The sequence below is a fragment of the Scyliorhinus canicula genome, chromosome 7, assembly GCF_902713615.1.
Source record: "Scyliorhinus canicula chromosome 7, sScyCan1.1, whole genome shotgun sequence".
Taxonomy (NCBI): Eukaryota; Metazoa; Chordata; class Chondrichthyes; order Carcharhiniformes; family Scyliorhinidae; genus Scyliorhinus; species Scyliorhinus canicula.
The window spans coordinates 54745452-54764211 of record NC_052152.1 but is presented as its reverse complement, the minus strand read 5'-3'; the positions used below and the strand labels follow the sequence as shown (position 1 = coordinate 54764211).

Sequence of the window (18760 nt, the reverse complement as noted above, 5' to 3'; positions counted from 1 at the left end):
CCATGTGGTCTAGATACACCCACAGTGCTACTAGGTGAAAATCCTGGAACTCCCTAATGACAGTAAAGGAGCAGTGATTTCCAAGTCAGGATGGGGGAAACTGCCATGTGTCTGCTGCCCTTCTAGTGCATCTTGTAGATGGGGTACACTGCTGCTACCTGTTTGTGGAAGGTATGCCAATCAAGCAGGCTGCTTTTTCCTGGATGGCGACTAGCATCTCCAGCTGTTGGAGCTGCACTCAAATCAGGTAAGTGGGATATAGTCCATCGCACTCATTGCGTGTGCCGGATAGGGTTGTGGGACTCTGGAACTGAGTTACTTGCTGCAGTATTCTAGTCTCTGGCATACTCTTGTAATATTTATACGGCTAGGCCTGTTCAGTTTCTGGCCAATGGCAAACAAACCCCTCTCCAAAATGATGCTGAGGGGGGGGGGGGGGGGGGGGGGGGCGGGATTCAGTGATGGTAGTGTCATTGAATGTCAAGGAGCAATTCTTGGTTTGATTCTTGGAGATGTTCATGGCCTGGCACAAATTACTTTCCCTCTTGGCCTTCTTCCCTCTCCACTCTGCTGGTTGAATTTGTTCTATCTTTCAACTTCTCCTTTAACTCATCCCACTTTCTCCAACATTAAAGGTGTAACAATAGGCACCTGCATGGGTCCTGGGCTACGCTTGCCTTTTTATGGGGTATGTGGAACATTCCTTGTTCCAGGCACCCTGCCACAACTCCTTTCCCAATACATTGATGACTATTTTGGTGTTGCTTCATGCTTTTGTCTGGACCTGGAAAAATTCATCAACTTCACTTCCAGTTTCCACCCCTCCATCACTTTTACCTGGTCCCTCTCAGACACTACCCTTCCCTTCCTTGATCTTAAAATCTCAATTTTTGGCAATAGACTGTCCACTAATATCCAGCACAAGCCCACTGATTCCCACAGTTATCTGGACTACAGCTCTTTGCACCCTATACCCTGTAAGGACTCCATCCCTTAACTCCTTCACCTCCGTCGCATTTGTTCCCATGATACCACTTTCCAAAATGATACTTTGAAAATGTTCCTTCCTCGACAGTTGTTGACGGGGCCCTCAACAGTGTGCGGTCCATCTCCTGTGTCAGTACCCCCTCCCCTCCCTCTCAGAACAAGGATAGAGTCCCCCTCGTTCTCTCATTTCATACCACCAGCCTCTGTATGCAAAGCATAATTCTCTGCCATTTTCACCAACTCCAGCATGCTGCCACCACCAAACACATCTTCCCTTCACTCCCTCTGTCAGCATTCCGCAGAGACCGTTCCCTCCGAGATAATCTAGTCCACTGCACCACTATACCCAACTCTTCTCCCATCACCCGTGGCACCTTGCCATGCAACTTCAGAAGGTATAACACCTGCCCCTTTGCCTCTTGCATGCTTAACATTCCAGGCCCAAAACACTTATTCCAGGTTAAACAGAGTTTCACTTGCATCTCTTCCAATTTGGTCTACTGTATTCTCTCCTCCCAATGTGGTCTCTGTATTGGAGAGACCAAACACAGACTGGGTGATCGCTTTGCTGAGCATCTTCGGTCTGTGTGCATTCAGGAACCCGACCTTCCCGTTACTTGCCATTTTAATAAAAGACCCTGCTCCCATGCCCACATGTCTGTTATTGGCCTGCTGCAATGTTCCAGTGAAGCTCAACGCAAACAGGAACAACATCTCATCTTCCGGTTCGGCATGCTTCAGCTTTCCAGTCTCAACATTGAATTTAACAACTTCAGGTGATCAGCTCTACCCCACCTCAACCCATTTGTTTTCATCCCATTTTCTTGTTTCTCTCCCCCTCTTTCCCCCCCTCCTCCTCCCCCTCTTTCTCTCTCCTCTCCCTCTTTCTCTCTCCTCCCCCCCCTTCTCCTCTTCCCCCCCTCTCCTCTTCCCCCCCTTCTCCTCTTCTCCTCCCCCCTTCTCCTCTTCTCCTCCCCCCTTCTCCTCTCTCCCCCCTTCTCCTCTCCCCCCCCCCTTCTCCTCTCCCCCCCTTCTCTCTCCCCCCCCCTTCTCCTCTCTCCCCCCCCCTCTCCTCTCTCCCCCTTCTCTCTCCCCCCCCCTTCTCCTCTCTCCCCCCTTCTCCTCTCTCCCCCCTTCTCCTCTCTCCCCCCCTTCTCCTCTCTCCCCCCCTTCTCCTCTCTCCCCCCCTTCTCCTCTCTCCCCCCCTTCTCCTCTCTCCCCCCCTTCTCGTCTCTCCCCCCTTCTCCTCTTTCCCCCCCCTTCTCCTCTTTCCCCCCCTTCTCCTCTTTCCCCCCCCCTTCTCCTCTTTCCCCCCCCCTTCTCCTCTTTCCCCCCCCCCTTCTCCTCTTCCCCCCCCCCTCTCCTCTTCCCCCCCTTCTCCTCTTTCCCCCCCCTTCTCCTCTTTCCCCCCCCCTTCTCCTCTTTCCCCCCCTTCTCCTCTTTCTCCCCCCTTCTCCTCTTTCTCCCCCCTTCTCCCTCTTTCTCCCCCTTCTCCCTCTTTCTCCCCCCTTCTCCCTCTTTCTCCCCCCTTCTCCCTCTTTCTCCCCCCTTCTCCCTCTTTCTCCCCCCTTCTCCCTCTTTCTCCCCCCTTCTCCTCTTTCCCCCCCTTCTCCTCTTTCCCCCCCCTTCTCCTCTTCTCTCCCCCCCCCTTCTCCTCTTCTCTCCCCCCCTTCTCCTCTTCTCTCCTCCCCCCCTTCTCCTCTTCTCTCCCCCCCCTTCTCCTCTTCTCTCCCCCCCCTTCTCCTCTTCTCTCCCCCCCCTCCTCTTCTCTCTCCCCCCCCTTCTCCTCTTCTCTCTCCCCCCCCCCTTCTCCTCTTCTCTCTCCCCCCCCCCCCCTTCTCCTCTTCTCTCTCCCCCCCCCTTCTCCTCTTCTCTCCCTTTCTCCTCCTCCCCCTTTCTCCTCTCTCCTCCCCCTTCTCCTCTTTCTCCCCCCTCCCCCCACATCTACAGTTCATCCTCTGATAGTTTCTGTGCTGTTTGCCTTTCACATCTTTTGTCCTCTGGGGACTGCCTCTTTCCCCTTGGTTTCTGTGGCTATGACTCATCTTTCATTTGCACTCTACAATATAAATATTTCCCACTTTGTCTGTTAGCTTTGACAAAGAGTCATTGGACTCGGCGTTAGCTCTATTCTCTCCCTACAGATACTGCCAGACCTGAGATTTTTCAGCATTTTCTCTTTCGTTACTTTACGACTTGTCAGCCCAAACCCAGATATTGTCCAGCTCTTGCTGCATTTTTAAAACCTATTTTATTCCAAACACATTACAACCATCCAAACTGAAACATAAGTTTGTTCATGTTTTACCCCCCCCCCCCCCCCCAAAAAACCTTCTCTCTTCTGCTCCCCCAATCATGCTGTGATGCCTAATTTAACAATCAGTTGCTGGGCAATCTGAGGAAAATCTGAACAGAAGTCCCCCCCTCCGCCCTTTTAAAAAATCACCACCATAGGGTCCAGTGGCATCTTAATCCCCAACAGACTCTCGAACGCTGTCCAATTCCTCACACACCCAAAACATGGCCATGGTTAGCTGGGCCCCTCCCACACCTACTTCAGAAAGAACCTACTCATATGAACTCTAAATTTAAAAAAAGAAAGTGATGCATAAATTACCTTTTTGTTTCCCAATGAAGGGGCAATTTAGTCTGGCCAATCCTGAATGTGCAAACTGCACATGGACAGTGACCCAGGGCCAAGATTGAATCTAGGTCCTCAGTGCCGTGAGGCAGCAGTGCTAACCATTATGCCACCATGCTCCCTATGCGCCACCTTAACCTGAGGAAGGAGCTGTGCTCTGAATGCTAGTGATTCAAAACAAACCTGTTGGACTTTAACCTGATGTTGTAAGATGTACTGTAAACCCAGTCCAACGCCGGCATCTCCACATCATGCCACCATCGACACCGCAAACTGCCAGCTCAAAGTGGAGAGGATCTTCAAGAAGATCACGCATATAGGAACTGACATTAAGTTTCTACAAAGATGCAAGAAAGCAGACAAGATCCCAAAAGGATGACAGATCACAAACCCACTCAAGTTGACCTACAACACACTGCTGAGAGACTACTGTCGCACCTCTCTCACACTACTCAACCACCTTGTACACCAGCTCCACAGCAGAATGCCACAATTTGGAAACCAAGATAGAGCCCATCTTCTCAACTTGCGTTCAGGATGCTGCAGGACACCGCCAAACAGAGGAGACAATGGTACTACGCCACGTATATGCACTCGGCATCACCACCAGCAGCAACCATGCCTCCCCCGGTACCACAGTAGAAAACAATACAGGGAAATCTATTGTCAACTTGTCGGACTACACCCTCCAACCAGACGAAATCGGGAGTCCTCGGCAGACAGCACAATTTCTGCACCACCAAAATGGTCCTCTTCAGTCTCACTGCAGACAAGGAGGAATTTGTCAGGCGAATGAGGCTCCGGGAGTTCTTCCACAGACCTCAAGAGGCCAACAGCGTACCCAATGAGACAACCAATGAAGGGAACAGCAGACAGAGATATGTGCGGTGCAGCAACCAAAGAGGAAGAGTCGAATTGGACCCCTCCAGAAAGCCGCTGCCCTCGACTCGATACGTACGCTCAAGCCGCCAAGAGTCGAGTCAATTCCAATTCACCATTCCCATGGCAGCCTCGAACGTCACCCGAGCACAACGCAACGCCATTCGCTCTCTAAAGACCAACCGCGACATCCTCATCAAACCATCAAAGGAGGGGCCACCATCATACTGAACAAAACGGACTGCTGCAAAGTGTACCGACAACAAACAGGAACACTAAGACAGTTACCTGCAGATCCGACCAAAGAACACACCAACCAACTCAACAGACTGATCAAGACCTTGGATCCAGACACTCAGAGCACCTTACGTGCTCTCATCCCACGTACTCCCTGTGTTGGTGATTTCTACTGTTTCGCAAAAATACACAAGGCCAATACAGCAGGCTGTCCTATCGTATCAAGCAACCCTGTGCGAGAACCTCTCTGGCTACATCAGGGGCATCTTGAAACGCATTGTACAAGGAACGCCCTGCTTCTGTCACGATACGACGGACTTCTTACAGAAACTCAGCACCCATGGACCAGTTGAACCAGGAACATTTCTCGTCACAATGGACGTCTCGGCACTCTACACCAGCATCCCCCATGACAACGGCATTGCTGCAACAGCCTCCGTACTCAACACCGACAACTGCCAATCTCCAGACGCAATTCTACAACTCATCAACTTCATCCTGGATCACAATGTCTTCACCTTCAACAACAAGTTCTTCATCCAGACACATGGAACAGCTATGGGGACCAAATTCACACCTCAATTCGCCAACATCTTAATGCACAAGTTTGAACAAGACCTCCTCACTGCGCAGGACCTTCAACCGACGTTATACACCTTGTTACATCAATGACATTTTTTCCTCTGGACCCACGGCGAAGAATCATTGAAACGACTGCACAATTACATCAATAATGAAAATCACATTGTCACAAGTAGGCTTCAAATGAAGTTACTGTGAAAAGCCCCTCGTCGCCACATTCCGCACCTCTTCGGGGAGGCTGGTACGGGAATAAGTTCCATCCCATCATCACACTCACCATGGACTACTCACCAGAACAGTTCCATTCTTGGACACACTCATCTCCATCAATGACGGTCACCTCAGCACTTCGCTTTACTGCAAGCCCACGAATAACCTCACGATTCTCCAGCTTCCACCCGAAACACATAAAAAAAGCCATCCCCTATGGACAAGCTCTCCATATACACAGGATCTGCTCAGGCGAAGAGGAACATAACAGACATCTACAGACGCTGAAAGATGCTCTCCCATAAATGGGATATGGTGCTCAATTCATCGAGCAACAGTTCCAAAGCGCACAGCAGAAACCGCACCGACCTCCTCAGCTATCGCCAAGAGCGCAAACGCCAGCGTGAACAACAACGGCGATAGCAGACACCCTTGTTTCGTCCCCAATGCAGCCCAAAATATTCCGTGTTCATCCCATTTGTCTTCACGTTTTCCATGCACCATACAGTAGCCGCACCCACATCACAAATTTCAGCAAAAACCCAAACCTCCCAAAAATATTGCCAATCTGCACATTCAAAGGCCTTTTCCGCATCCATTGACACGATCACCTTCGGCATTTGCCCCTCCACAAAGGTCATCACCAATTTAATAACCTCCTTATATTACTGGAGGGCTGCCTCTCCTTTATGAACCCTGACTCATCCTCTGAAACCACCTCCAGCACACACCTCTCCAACTGTCTCGCCAACAGCATGGCCAAGACTTTTACATCTGCGAGATGGGCCTATAAGATCCACATTCCATCGGGTCCTTCTGTTTCTTGGAGGTCAGCAAAATGGACACCTGCGCCAGCGTAACAGGGGTCTCCCCTCTCTCCAACGCTTCACTGAACATACTCAGAAGATAGGGTGCCGATTCTGTTGCAAGCAGCTTATGAATCACCGGCAGGAAGCTGTATGGCCCCGGCACCTTTCCCGATTGCATCGTATCAATGCACTCCATTCCCTCCTACAACCCCATGTGGCTCCTCCAATGCCTGCTGCTTCCTCTCCTCCAACTCTGGGAACTCCAACCCATTGAGGAACTGATCCATATCTGCCTCCTCCTCTCCAGGCTAGATAGAAGACCTGAAATACTTCATTAATTCTCCCCGGCTCCAACACTACCTCCTTACCTGCACAATTTCCCTTGACGCTGCCTGTCACCGCAGCAAGCAGACGACTAGCCTTCTCTCCATACTCGTATTGGATCCCTCGTGCTCGCCGTAGCTGGCCCACCACCTTCCTATTGTGAACCAATCAAACTGTCCCTGCAGCTTCTTTCTTTTTTTCCAGTAACTCTCCAGAATACCTCCTAACTACCTCTATCTCATCGAGCAACCTTTTTAAAAAATATATTTTTTATTCTCCTTTTTCATATTGTGCCCAAAGTTACACCCACCAACAATAAACAATAATCAGTAACAAATATGTCAATCCCCATATCAATAACAACGATCCTATCCCCCCACCAAACCCCAAACATTAGCCCGCATGCTCACATAAACAAATGACAAAAAGGAATCCGGAATCACCCATGGTCGCCATCAACACACACCGCCCCCCTCCCCGCAACCCTCCCACCCACCCCCCTAACTAATGTTCAATGTTATCCAGTTCTTGAAAGTGCATAATGAATAATGCCCATGACTTGTAGAACCCCTCCATCCTGCCCCTCAGTTCAAACTTAACCTTATCAAAACCAAAACCAAGAATTCCAACAGGTCCCCCCGCCACGCCAGGGCACAGGGTGGAGAGATTGCTCTCCATCCCATCAGGATCCGCCTTCGGATGATCAACGAGGCGAAGGCTACAACATCCATACCCGTTTCCAACCCCAGCTGGTCCGATACCCCGAATATGGCCTCCCAGGGGCCCGGGTACAATTTCACGTGCACCACTTTAGAAATTACCCTAAAAACCTCCTTCCAGTAATCCTCTAGCTTTGGACAGGACCAAAACATATGAACGTAATTAGCCCCCCCCCCCCCCCCCCCCCCCCCCCAGCAACGTTCACACACATCTTCTACTCCTTCAAAGAATCGGCTCATCCTCGCCCATGTGAGGTGTGCTCTGTATACCACCTTCAGCTGTATCAGCCCCAACCTCGCGCACGAGGTGGAGGCATTCACTCTCTGGAGCACCTCACACCAGAACCCCTCCTCCATATCCTCTCCCAACTCTTCCTCCCACTTTGCTTTCATCCCTTCCAGTGGTGCCTTCTCCTCTTTCAAAATAGCTCCGTAAACCGCCAACACTACCAGTCCCCCTGTTGTCAGCACCTCCTCCAGCAATGTGGAGGCAGGCTCCACCGGGAAGCCCTGTATCTCCTTTCTGGCAATATCTCGAACCTGCATGTATCTAAACATTTCCCCCTGCTCCAGCCCATACTTCGCTTCCAGCTCCTTCAGTCCTGCAAACTGACCCTTAAGAAACAAATCTTTTTGTGTCTTAATCCCCTTCTCCTCCCATTTCCAAAAATGTCCATCCCACCTCCCTGGCTCAAATCTGTGGTTCCTCCGAATCGGCATCAAATCTGTGATTCCCCGGAATCGGTATCTCATCCAGCAACCTTTGCCTCTCCTCTCTTTGAGTCCTATCTCTGTGGGCGTTAAATAAAATGATTTCCACCACAAACCACTGCCTTCAGAGCCCCCTAAAATATGGCCACTGAGGCCTCACCATTTTGACTGAGCTCCACATACTTCTTAATCGACCCTGCCATCTTGGCACAGAATTTCATATCTGCCAACAACGCCAAATTGAACCTCCACCCTAGACTCTGCTCCCGTCCCGATCTAGGCCTAACGTCCAAGAGATGTGGTGTGTGGTCCGAGATCATGATCCCCGTATATTCCGCCCCCGACAACACCGTCTTGGGCACCATGAAAAAGTCAACACGGGAATGCACCCGATGAACATGCGAGAAGGAATACTCCCTCTTCCCCGGTGCCTGAAATGTCCACAGGCCTACCATCCCCATCTGATCCATGAACACTCCCAGCTCCCTCGCACTCCCGACCTCTCCTTGACTTGCAACTCGATCAGTCCATCCTAGGCTCTATTACACAATTAGAATTCCTGCCCATAATCAATTGTAAGAAGCCTTACAACATCAGGTTAAAGTCCAACAAGTTTCTTTCAAACACTAGCTTTCAGAGCACTGCTCCTTCCTCAGGTGAAGGAGCAGTGCTCCAAAGCTAGTGATTTGAAACAAACCTGTTGGACTTTAACCTAGTGTGGCAAGACTTCTTACTGTGCTCACCCCAGTCCAACTCCGGCATCTCCATATCATAATCAATTGGTGAGAGTCAGATCTGCTATCGCTCCTATCGGCTTCTTCACAAACTCAACATTGTCTCAGTTGAGCTCATATACATTCACTAGCACCACCAGCACTCCTGCTAACACCCCACTATCACAAACCTACCTTCCGGATCCCCCGCCTACCTTTCCACCACAAGCACCTTTGTTTGCTGAACAAGATCACGACTCCCCCGTTGATTTTGAGTAAAACCCCCAAGTGGAACATTTGCTCCACCCACCCTTTCCTCAGCCGCATCTGACCCTTCATCGCCAAGTGTGTCTGCTGCAGGAAAATCACCTTTGCCCTTAATCTTTTTAGATGCGCTAATACCCAGGACCATTTGACTGGCCCATTCAACCCATGAACGTTCCACGTCACAAATCTTACCGGAGGTCTCTGCCTCTCTGCTCTCCTAAAATCCACCATCATCACCCAACGCAGACTCTACCCAGCCCCCCTTCCCCTCCCAAGGGGGACCAGACCCGCTCAAGATTGCCACCCCCTCTGTCCTCACCCAAATTTGTCCACCATATTAACCGTGTTGCACGCCACCCCCTCCCACTGGCTAACCACCGCAGCCCCCACCTGACTCCGCTTCCGTTCACCAGCATTGTCTGCTAGCATAGCGACTCCCACCTGGAGGCCCAATACAAAGGGGCCCACCTACCCTTTCCTACTCGCCCATCACCTTTCTCTCACCTGCTCCGCCGCCTCTCCTCACCCCCAGCCCCTCTCACAAAGTCCGAAACCCAAAACCATGAAAATGAAGAAAACACCAAAACAGCCTTCATACAGTACATTCTCAATTATCCCAAGGACACACGCAAACATAAACTGTACCAAGGGAAACAAAAAGTACAAAACGGTACAAAAATGTTAAACAGTATATACACCTGGTACCGAGAGGCCTGGAAGGCACAATGACTTCTGACAGTTACAAAAGGGTACATCAAACATATAACATACAAATCTCCTCAAACAAGTGAGAGAACATGTGAAAATATATACCACTGGTACAAAAATCAACCATTCAGCCCACCCCAACACATGCTCCTCGGCAAAGTCATTCGACACTTTCGGCATCGCAAAATATTGTTCCCATCTCTCAAAGGATATCCAATGTTTGGCCAGTCACAGCAGCCCACAATACGAAAATGTTGCTGCTGAGATTGATTCTCTTGGTCCTCCACCCTCACAAGCAGCATTCTGCAAACATTCCCCAGGATCACCATCTTCGCTTCCGGTGACAAGATCTGGTCACTCTGGTCGGACACTACCTTTTCCATCTCTTAGATTGTCGCTCCTTGAACCTCCAAGTGCCTTTCCACCCAATCCAAGATCCCGCAAAGGTGCAATTGCCCCTCAATCGCCTTCGACCAGTCCTCCTGCATCTCCTTCTGTTGCTGCCAAAATTCCTCCTTGATGAAACTCATCAACTGTTCCATTAGCAGCTTCGCCATCGACGACGTCCTTCCCCTCCGCCATTTTCTCAGCTTGTGCTGCGCCATGAATCCCCTCCAACTCTTGGGCCAAGGCTCTCACCATCTTTAACCGGTATCCCATACATATCCCATAGATATTCCAGTCCAGAAGCGAACTAATCACCCTCCACTCTCCTCACAACTTTCTACCAGATTCCCCCGAAAATTTGGTTAAAAGGTCCAAACCAACACCTTGTGTGCGACTGATCACACCACTGCCGCCACCGGAAGTCATCTTTCTGCGTTTGCACATACAGTGTCAGGAGTCACGGGTAGTATTGAACATTGTGCAATGATCAGCGAACATCCCCATATCTGACCTTATGTTGGAAGTAAGGTCACTGATGAGGCAGCTGAAGATGGTTGGGCCTGAGGAACTCCTGCAATGATGTACAGGGACTGAGACGATGTCCTAACAACCATAACCATCTTCCTTTGATGATGGTTTGTGCTCGGTATGACTCCAACCTGAGGAGAGTTTTGCACCAGATTCCTATTTACTCCGTTTTATGGCTCCTTGTTGCCATACTCAATCAAATGCTGCCTTGGTGTCAAGGGCAGTCACTCTTGCCTCACCTCTAGAGTTAAGCTCTTTTGTCCATGTTTAAACCAAAACTGTAATGAGGTCAGGAACTGAGTAACCCTGGTGGAACCCAGTGAATCAGTGAGCAGGTTATTACTAAGTAAATGCTGCTTGATAGCACTGTTGATGACCCCTTTATTGATGATTGAGAGTAGACTGATAGGGTGGTAATTAGCCAGGTTGAATTTGTCCTGCTTCTTGTATATAGGTCATACCTGGGCAATTTTAGACATTGCCGGGTAGATATAGCTGTATTGGAACAGCTTGGCAAGGGGCATGGTGCACGTCCCTCTTTCAACTCTGCCTGAGCAGTTTGCTCTGCAGGACTGCCATTCCTCACAGTTATGTGCTGCCCACTATTCTTGAATTAGTGACAAATGCAGAGGTAACCTACAAATTGGGCCCAAAACTAAAATGTGGATTTGGGATCCAGAAATAAATAGTACTCATATGGGGTTCTTGTTGCCTGGGGAAAAATTCAGTCCTTGTCATTGAAAGGATTCTTACCTAATTTTTACTCCACAAATCCAGCAATTTCTGGAAACTCACAGGAGGTTATTGGTAAGATCCCAGTTCCAGGAGAGGAACAGCATACGTTTGCAAATTATTTACCAATTTGAGGTGACCATGGGATAACTCTTCCTTGCTGTTGGATTATTACAAACAAGCAACAACATTTATAACAATTCTAGGCTACTATGCAAGATTGGGTAGGATTTATTTGGCAGCTTAAAGGCTTTGACCTATACTCTAAGTTTAGGTATAAAACAGATGGATATTATCTGCTGTCTATAGCACAGGAGATAGCCCTTTCACCTGGGTTTACTCTTTGCTGGAGTAATTCAAAACAAATACCATTATCTCACTCTATCGCCTAGCTAAGTATTTGCACCTATTTCAAATGTTTATAGAATTATCTCTTAAAAGATACCAGGGCAGAATTTTCCCCAAAATTGGCAGTTTGGCAGGAAAAGTGGTGCGATTCTTGCTGAGCCCGGTGTTGTGATCTGGATCGCAATCTTAAGGCATTTTGAAAAAATATTTTCCCCACATGAAAAATGTCGCACCTGAGGCACAAAGCGTCTGATTCACCCACCCTAGGGGTCATCAGAGCTTCAATCAATGGGTGCTGCATTTGCATACTCCACATCAGCATCTCACAATCAAACCAGGAGGATGGCAGCCAAGAAGCTAGTTCCAGGATTCACCAAGAAGTTAGTTCCAGGATTCATTTAGGGGTCCTCACAAGAATGTTGGATGTGTGGAGGAGAGTAGGGCAACTATCTACCTCAGACTGGCAGGGGACCCTTGGAGACACTCCAGCAAGGTCATGAAATTTGCCTGGGAGAGGGTGTCAGCAGCCAGACCAAGACGATGTGAGCAGTGTTGGAAGAAGCTGAATTACATACTACAATCCATAGATACATAGTAAATAGAGCAGGAGGAGGCCATTCGGTCCTTCAAGCCTGCTCCACCATTCATTATGATCAGGGCTGATCATTGGGTTCAATACCCTGATCCCACCTTCCACCCATATCACTTGATCGCTTTAGCCTCAAGAGCTATATCTACTTCCTCCTTGAAATTACACAATGTTTTCACCTCAACTACTTTTTGTGGTAGTGAATTCCACATATTCACCAGTCTTTGGGCGAAGAAATTTCTCCTCACCTCAGGTCTAAAAGGTTTACCCCTTATCCTCAAACTATGACTCCTCGTCCTGGGCTCTCCCACCATCGGGAACAATCTTGCTGAATCTACCCGGTCTAATCCTGTTAGAATCTTATAAGTTTCTATGAGATTCCCCTTCCCTCTTCTAAACTACAATGAATATAATCCTAACCAATTTAGTCTCTCCTCATATGACAGTCCTGCCATCCCAGGAATCAAGCTGGTAAACCTTTTCTGCACTCCCTCTATAGCAAGAACATCGTTCCTCAGATAACATAAGAACTAGGAGCAGGAGTAGGCCATCTGGCCCTCGAGCCTGCTCCACCATTCAATGAGATCATGGCTGATCTTTTGTGGACTCAGCTTCACTTTCCGGCCCGAACACCATAACCCTTAATCCCTTTATTCTTCAAAAAACGATCTATATTTACCTTAAAAACATTTAATGAAGGAGACTCAACTGCTTCACTGGGCAGGGAATTCCATAGATTCACAACCCTTTGGGTGAAGAAGTTCCTCCTAAACTCAGTCCTAAATCTACTTCCCCTTATTTTGAGGCTATGCCCCCAGTTCTGCTTTCACCCGCCAGTGGAAACAACCTGCCCGCATCTATCCTATCTATTCCCTTCATAATTTTATATGTTTCTATAAGATCCCCCGCATCCTTCTAAATTCCAACGAGTCTAGTCCCAGTCTACTCAACCTCTCCTCGTAATCCAACCCCTTCAGCTCTGGGATTAACTTGGTGAATCTCCTCTGCACACCCAGTGCCAGTATGTCCTTTCTTAAGTAAGGAGACCAAAACTGAACACAATACTCCAGGTGTGACCTCACTAACACCTTATACAATTGCAGCATAGCCTCCCTAGTCTTAAACTCCATCCCTCTAGCAATGAAGGACAAAATTCCTTTGCCTTCTTAATCACCTGTTGCACCTGTAAACCAACTTTCTGTGACTCATGCACTAGCACACCCAAGTCTCTCTGCACAGCAGCATGCTTTAATATTTTATCATTTAAATAATAATCCAGTTTGCTGTTATTCCTACCAAAATGGATAACCTCACATTTGTCAACATTGTATTCCATCTGCCGGACCCTAGCCCATTCACTTAACCTATCCAAATCCCTCTGCAGACTTCCAGTATCCTCTGCACTTTTCGCTTTACCACTCATCTTAGTGTCATCTGCAAACTTGGACACATTGCCCTTGGTCCCCAACTCCAAATCATCTATGTAAATTGTGAACAATTGTGGGCCCAACACGGATCCCTGAGGAACACCACTAGCTACTGATTGCCAACCAGAGAAACACCCATTAATCCCCACTCTTTGCTTTCTATTAATTAACCAATCCTCTATCCATGCTACTACTTTACCCTTAATGTCATGCATCTTTATTTTATGCAGCAACCTTTTGTGTGGCACCTTGTCAAAGGCTTTCTGGAAATCCAGATATACCACATCCATTGGCTCCCCGTTATCCACTGCACTGGTAATGTCCTCAAAAAATTCCACTAAATTAGTTAGGCACGATCTGCCCTTTATGAACCCATGCTGCGTCTGCCCAATGGGACAATTTCTATCCATATGCCTCGCTATTTCTTCCTTGATGATAGATTTCAGCATCTTCCCTACTGAAGTTAAGCTCACTGGCCTATAATTACCCGCTCTCTGCCTACCTCCTTTTTTAAACAGCGGTGTCACGTTTGCAAATTTCCAATCCACCGGGACCACACCAGAGTCTTGTGAATTTTGGTAAATTTTCACTAGTGCATTTGCAATTTCTTTTAGCACTCTGGGATGCATTCCATCGGGGCCAGGAGACTTGTCTACCTTTAGCCCCATTAGCTTGCCCACCACTACCTCCTTAGTGATAACAATCCTCTCAAGGTCCCCACCTGTCATAGCCTCATTTCTATCAGTCACTGGCATGTTATTTGTGTCTTCCACTGTGACGACTGACCCAAAAAACCTGTTCAGTTCCTCAGCCATTTCCTCATCTCCCATTAATAAAACTCCCTTCTCATCCTCTAAAGGACCAATATTTACCTTAGCCACTCTTTTATGTTTTATATATTTGTAGAAACTTTTACTGTCTGTTTATATATTCTGAACAAGTTTACTCTCATAATCTATCTTACTCTTCTTTATAGCCTTTTTAGTAGCTTTCTGTTGCCCCCTAAAGATTTCCCAGTCCTCTAGTCTCCCACTAATCTTTGCCACTTTGTATGCTTTTTCCTTCAATTTGATATTCTCCCTTATTTCCTTAGATATCAACGGTCGATTTTCCCTCTTTCTACCGTCCTTCCTTTTTGTTGGTATAAACCTTTGCTGAGCACTGTGAAAAATCGCTTGGAAGGTTCTCCACTGTTCCTCAACTGTTCCACCATTAAGTATTTGCTCCCAGTCTACCTTAGCTAGTTCTTCTCTCATCCCATTGTAATCTCCTTTGTTTAAGCACAAAACACTAGTATTTGATTTTACCTTCTCACCCTCCATCTGTATTTTAAATTCCACCATATTGTGATCGCTCCTTCCGAGAGGATCCCTAACTATGAGATCATGAATCAATCCTGTCTCATTACACAGGACAAGATCTAGGACCGCTTGTTCCCTCATAGGTTCCATTACATACTGTTCTAGGAAACTATCGCGGATACATTCTATAAACTCCTCCTCAAGGTTGCCTTGACCGACCTGGTTAAACCAATCGACATGTAGATTAAAATCCCCCATGATAACTGCTGTACCATTTCTACATGCATCAGTTATTTCTTTGTTTATTGCCTGCCCCACCATAACGTTACTATTTGGTGGCTTATAGACTATTCCTATCAGTGACTTTTCCACCTTACTATTCCTGATTTCCACCAAAATGGATTCAACCTTATCCTCCATAGCACCGATGTCATCCCTTACTATTGCCCGGATGTCATCCTTAAATAACAGAGCTACACCATCTCCCTTACCATCAACTCTGTCCTTCCGAATAGTTTGATACCCTTGGATATTTAACTCCCAGTCATGACCATCCTTTAACCATGTTTCAGTAATGGCCGCTAAATCATAGTCATTCACGATGATTTGCGCCATCAACTCATTTACTTTATTCCGAATACTACATTCAGGTGCACTTATGTTGTTTTTTTTTACCTCTGTTTTGAATCTTAACATTTCCAGTTTTATTCCTTTTAATATTACTGGACCTATTCACTGAGCTCCCCTCAGTCACTGTACCTTGTACTGTCACCCTTTTTGATTTTTGACTTCTCTGCCTTACACTTTCCCCCTTACTACCTTTTGCTTCTGTCCCTGTTTTACTACCTTCCAACTTCCTGCATCGGTTCCCATCCCCCTGCCACATTAGTTTAAACCCTCCCCAACAACTCTAGCAACCCCCCCCCCCCCGAATACATCGGCTCCAGTCCTGCCCAGGTGCAGACTGTCCGGTTTGTACTGATCCCACCTCCCCCAGAACCGGTTCCAATGCCCCAGGAATTTGAATCCCTCCCTCTTGCACCATCTCTCGAGCCCCGCATTCATCCTATCTATCCTGACATTCCTACTCTGACTAGCTCGTTGTAATGGTAGCAATCCTGAGATTACTACCTTTGAGGTCCTACTTTTTAGTTTAACTCCTAACTCCCTGAATTCAGCTTGTAGGACCTCATCCCGTTTTTACCTATATCGTTGGTGCCTATGTGCATCATGACAGCTGGCTGTTCACCCCCCCCCCCCTCCCAGAATGTCCTGCAGCCGCTCCGAGACATCCTTGAGCCTTGCACCAGGGAGGCAACGTACCATCCTGGAGTCTTGATTGCGTCCGCAGAACCGCTTGTCTATTCCCCTTACGATTGAGTCCCCTATCACTATAGCCCTGCCATTTTTCTTCCTGCCCTGCTGCGCAGCAGAGCCAGCCACGGTGCCATGAACCTTGCTGCTGCTGCCTTCCCCTGGTGAGCCATCTCCCTCAACAGTATCCAAAACGGTATATCTGTTTTGCAGGGAGATTACCGCAGGGCACACCTGCACTGCCTTCCTACTCTTGCTCTGTCTTTTGGTCACCCATTTTCTATCTCCCTCAGTAACTTTCACCTGCGGTGTGACCAACTCGCTAAACGTGCTATCCTCGACCTCCTCAGCATCGCGGATGCTCCAAAGTGAGTCGGTCCGCAGTTCCAGAGCCATCAAGCGATCTAACAGGAGCTGCAACTGAACACACTTCTTGCATGTGAAGGAGCCAGGGACAGTGGACGTGTCCCTGAGCTACCACATCGCATACGAGGAGCATGACATGGGTCTGGGATCTCCTGCCATGTCTTAAACCTTAGGTAAACTTATACAACTACAATTTCAAAAAAAAAGAAGAAAAATAAATAAATTAGACAATGAAAAGAAAAACTACTTCCCAGTCACTTACCAGGGTTAAAAAGCACCTCCTCCCCACCCAGCTTCGAATTCCCAAACTCACTCTTGGTTGTGCCTCACTCTGGCTGTGTCTTGTCTGGGTCACTGGGAGAATTCACCCAGGGTCTCAGATGCTCCCTGGCTCTCTCCCTTTCCTGATTACCTCACTGCACCAAATTACCAAGTTCCAACTTCCCACTCTGGTTGTGCCTCACTCCGGCTGTGTCTTCTCGACTTGCGCAAAGCTCACCAATGCCCTGTACAATTGCAATAAAACATCTCCACTGCTATACTCAAATCCTCTCGCTATGAAGGCAAACATTTAATTTGCCTTTTTTACTGTGTTCTTACTTTCAGTGACTGATGCACGAGGACACCAAGGTCTCGCTGAGTATCCACCTCTCTCAGTTTACACTCATTCAAATAATCTGCCTTCCTATTTTTGCAACCAAAGTGGTATCCTATGTATTCATTTATCCACGTTATACTGCATCTGCCATGCATATGCCCACTTACAGCCTGTCCAAATCCTGCTGAAGAATCTCTGCATCCTCCTCACAGTTCACCCTTTCACCCAACTTTGTATTATCTGTAAATTTGGAAATACTACATTTAGTTCCCTCGTCTAAATTCTTAATATATAATGTGAACAGTTGGGGTCCTAGCACAGATCCACTGGTCACTGCCTGCCAATCAGAAAAAGACCCATTTATTCTACCTTTTTGCTTCCTGTCTGCTAACCAGATTTCTATCCACCTCAAAATACTACCCGCGATCCCATGCATTTTAACTTTACATAGTAAGCTGTTATGTGAGATCCTTTCAAAAGCCTTCTGAAAGGGCTGGCACGGTGGCACAGTGGTTAGCTCTGTTATGGGCCAGAGTTTAGAAAACTCCAACGTAAATCATAGAGTTTACCTGACCTATAACTGTTTATTGATTTTGGCTAAGATGAGCAGGAGAGGAGAGCCTGCCTATCAGGTGTTATTCACAGACATCTTCGGCACTTTTAATTAAAAAAAAAGCTTTATTCTAAGAATTTAGTTAACATTTGTATAAACACACACAGCACGAATTCTTAAGAGCTACAAACATAAATGCCTCACACAGCTACAGTAATCTATGTATAACCCTTAATGAATTCCCCCTCAACAAGGTCCCATAAACCAAAAACCCCTTTTCACCAAAACAGTAAGTAACTATATCATTGGGTTTCTTCCTTGGAATAACTCTTTAAATTTGAAAATAGAGAGACAGGCCAAAATACTTCTCTGTCTGAGTCTACAGCAGCCAAATGTGAAAATGAAAGTAAAATCTCAGAGCCACAAACCAGCTCCACCCACACAATGACATCACTGACGCTATGTGATACGACAAAAACATTTCTTGAAGCGACACTCCCATGACAGCACTGCTGCCTCACGATGCTCAGGACCCAGGTTGATCCCGGCCCCGGGTCACTGTCTGTGTGAAGTTTGCACATTCTCTCCGTGTCCGCGTGGATCTCACCTCCACAATCCAAAACGATTTGCAGGTAAGGTGAATTGGCCATGCTAAATTGTCCCTTAATAGGAAAAGAAAATTGGATACTCTAAATTTTAAAAAGTCTTCTGAAAGCCTAAATAAACCACAACCACTGGATCTCCCTGGTCAACTCTACTAGTTACATCTTCAAAGAATTCCAATAGATTTGTCAAGCACGATTTCCCCTTCATAAATACATTTTGATTTT

At 47.4% G+C, this 18760-nt stretch overlaps 1 protein-coding gene across 9 annotated transcripts in view; it reads right to left on the bottom strand.

Annotated features, from left to right (window-relative positions):
- nme7 (NME/NM23 family member 7) overlaps positions 1–18760 on the bottom strand; it is a 305234-nt gene that overhangs the window by 992 nt on the left and 285482 nt on the right. The window lies entirely within an intron of this gene.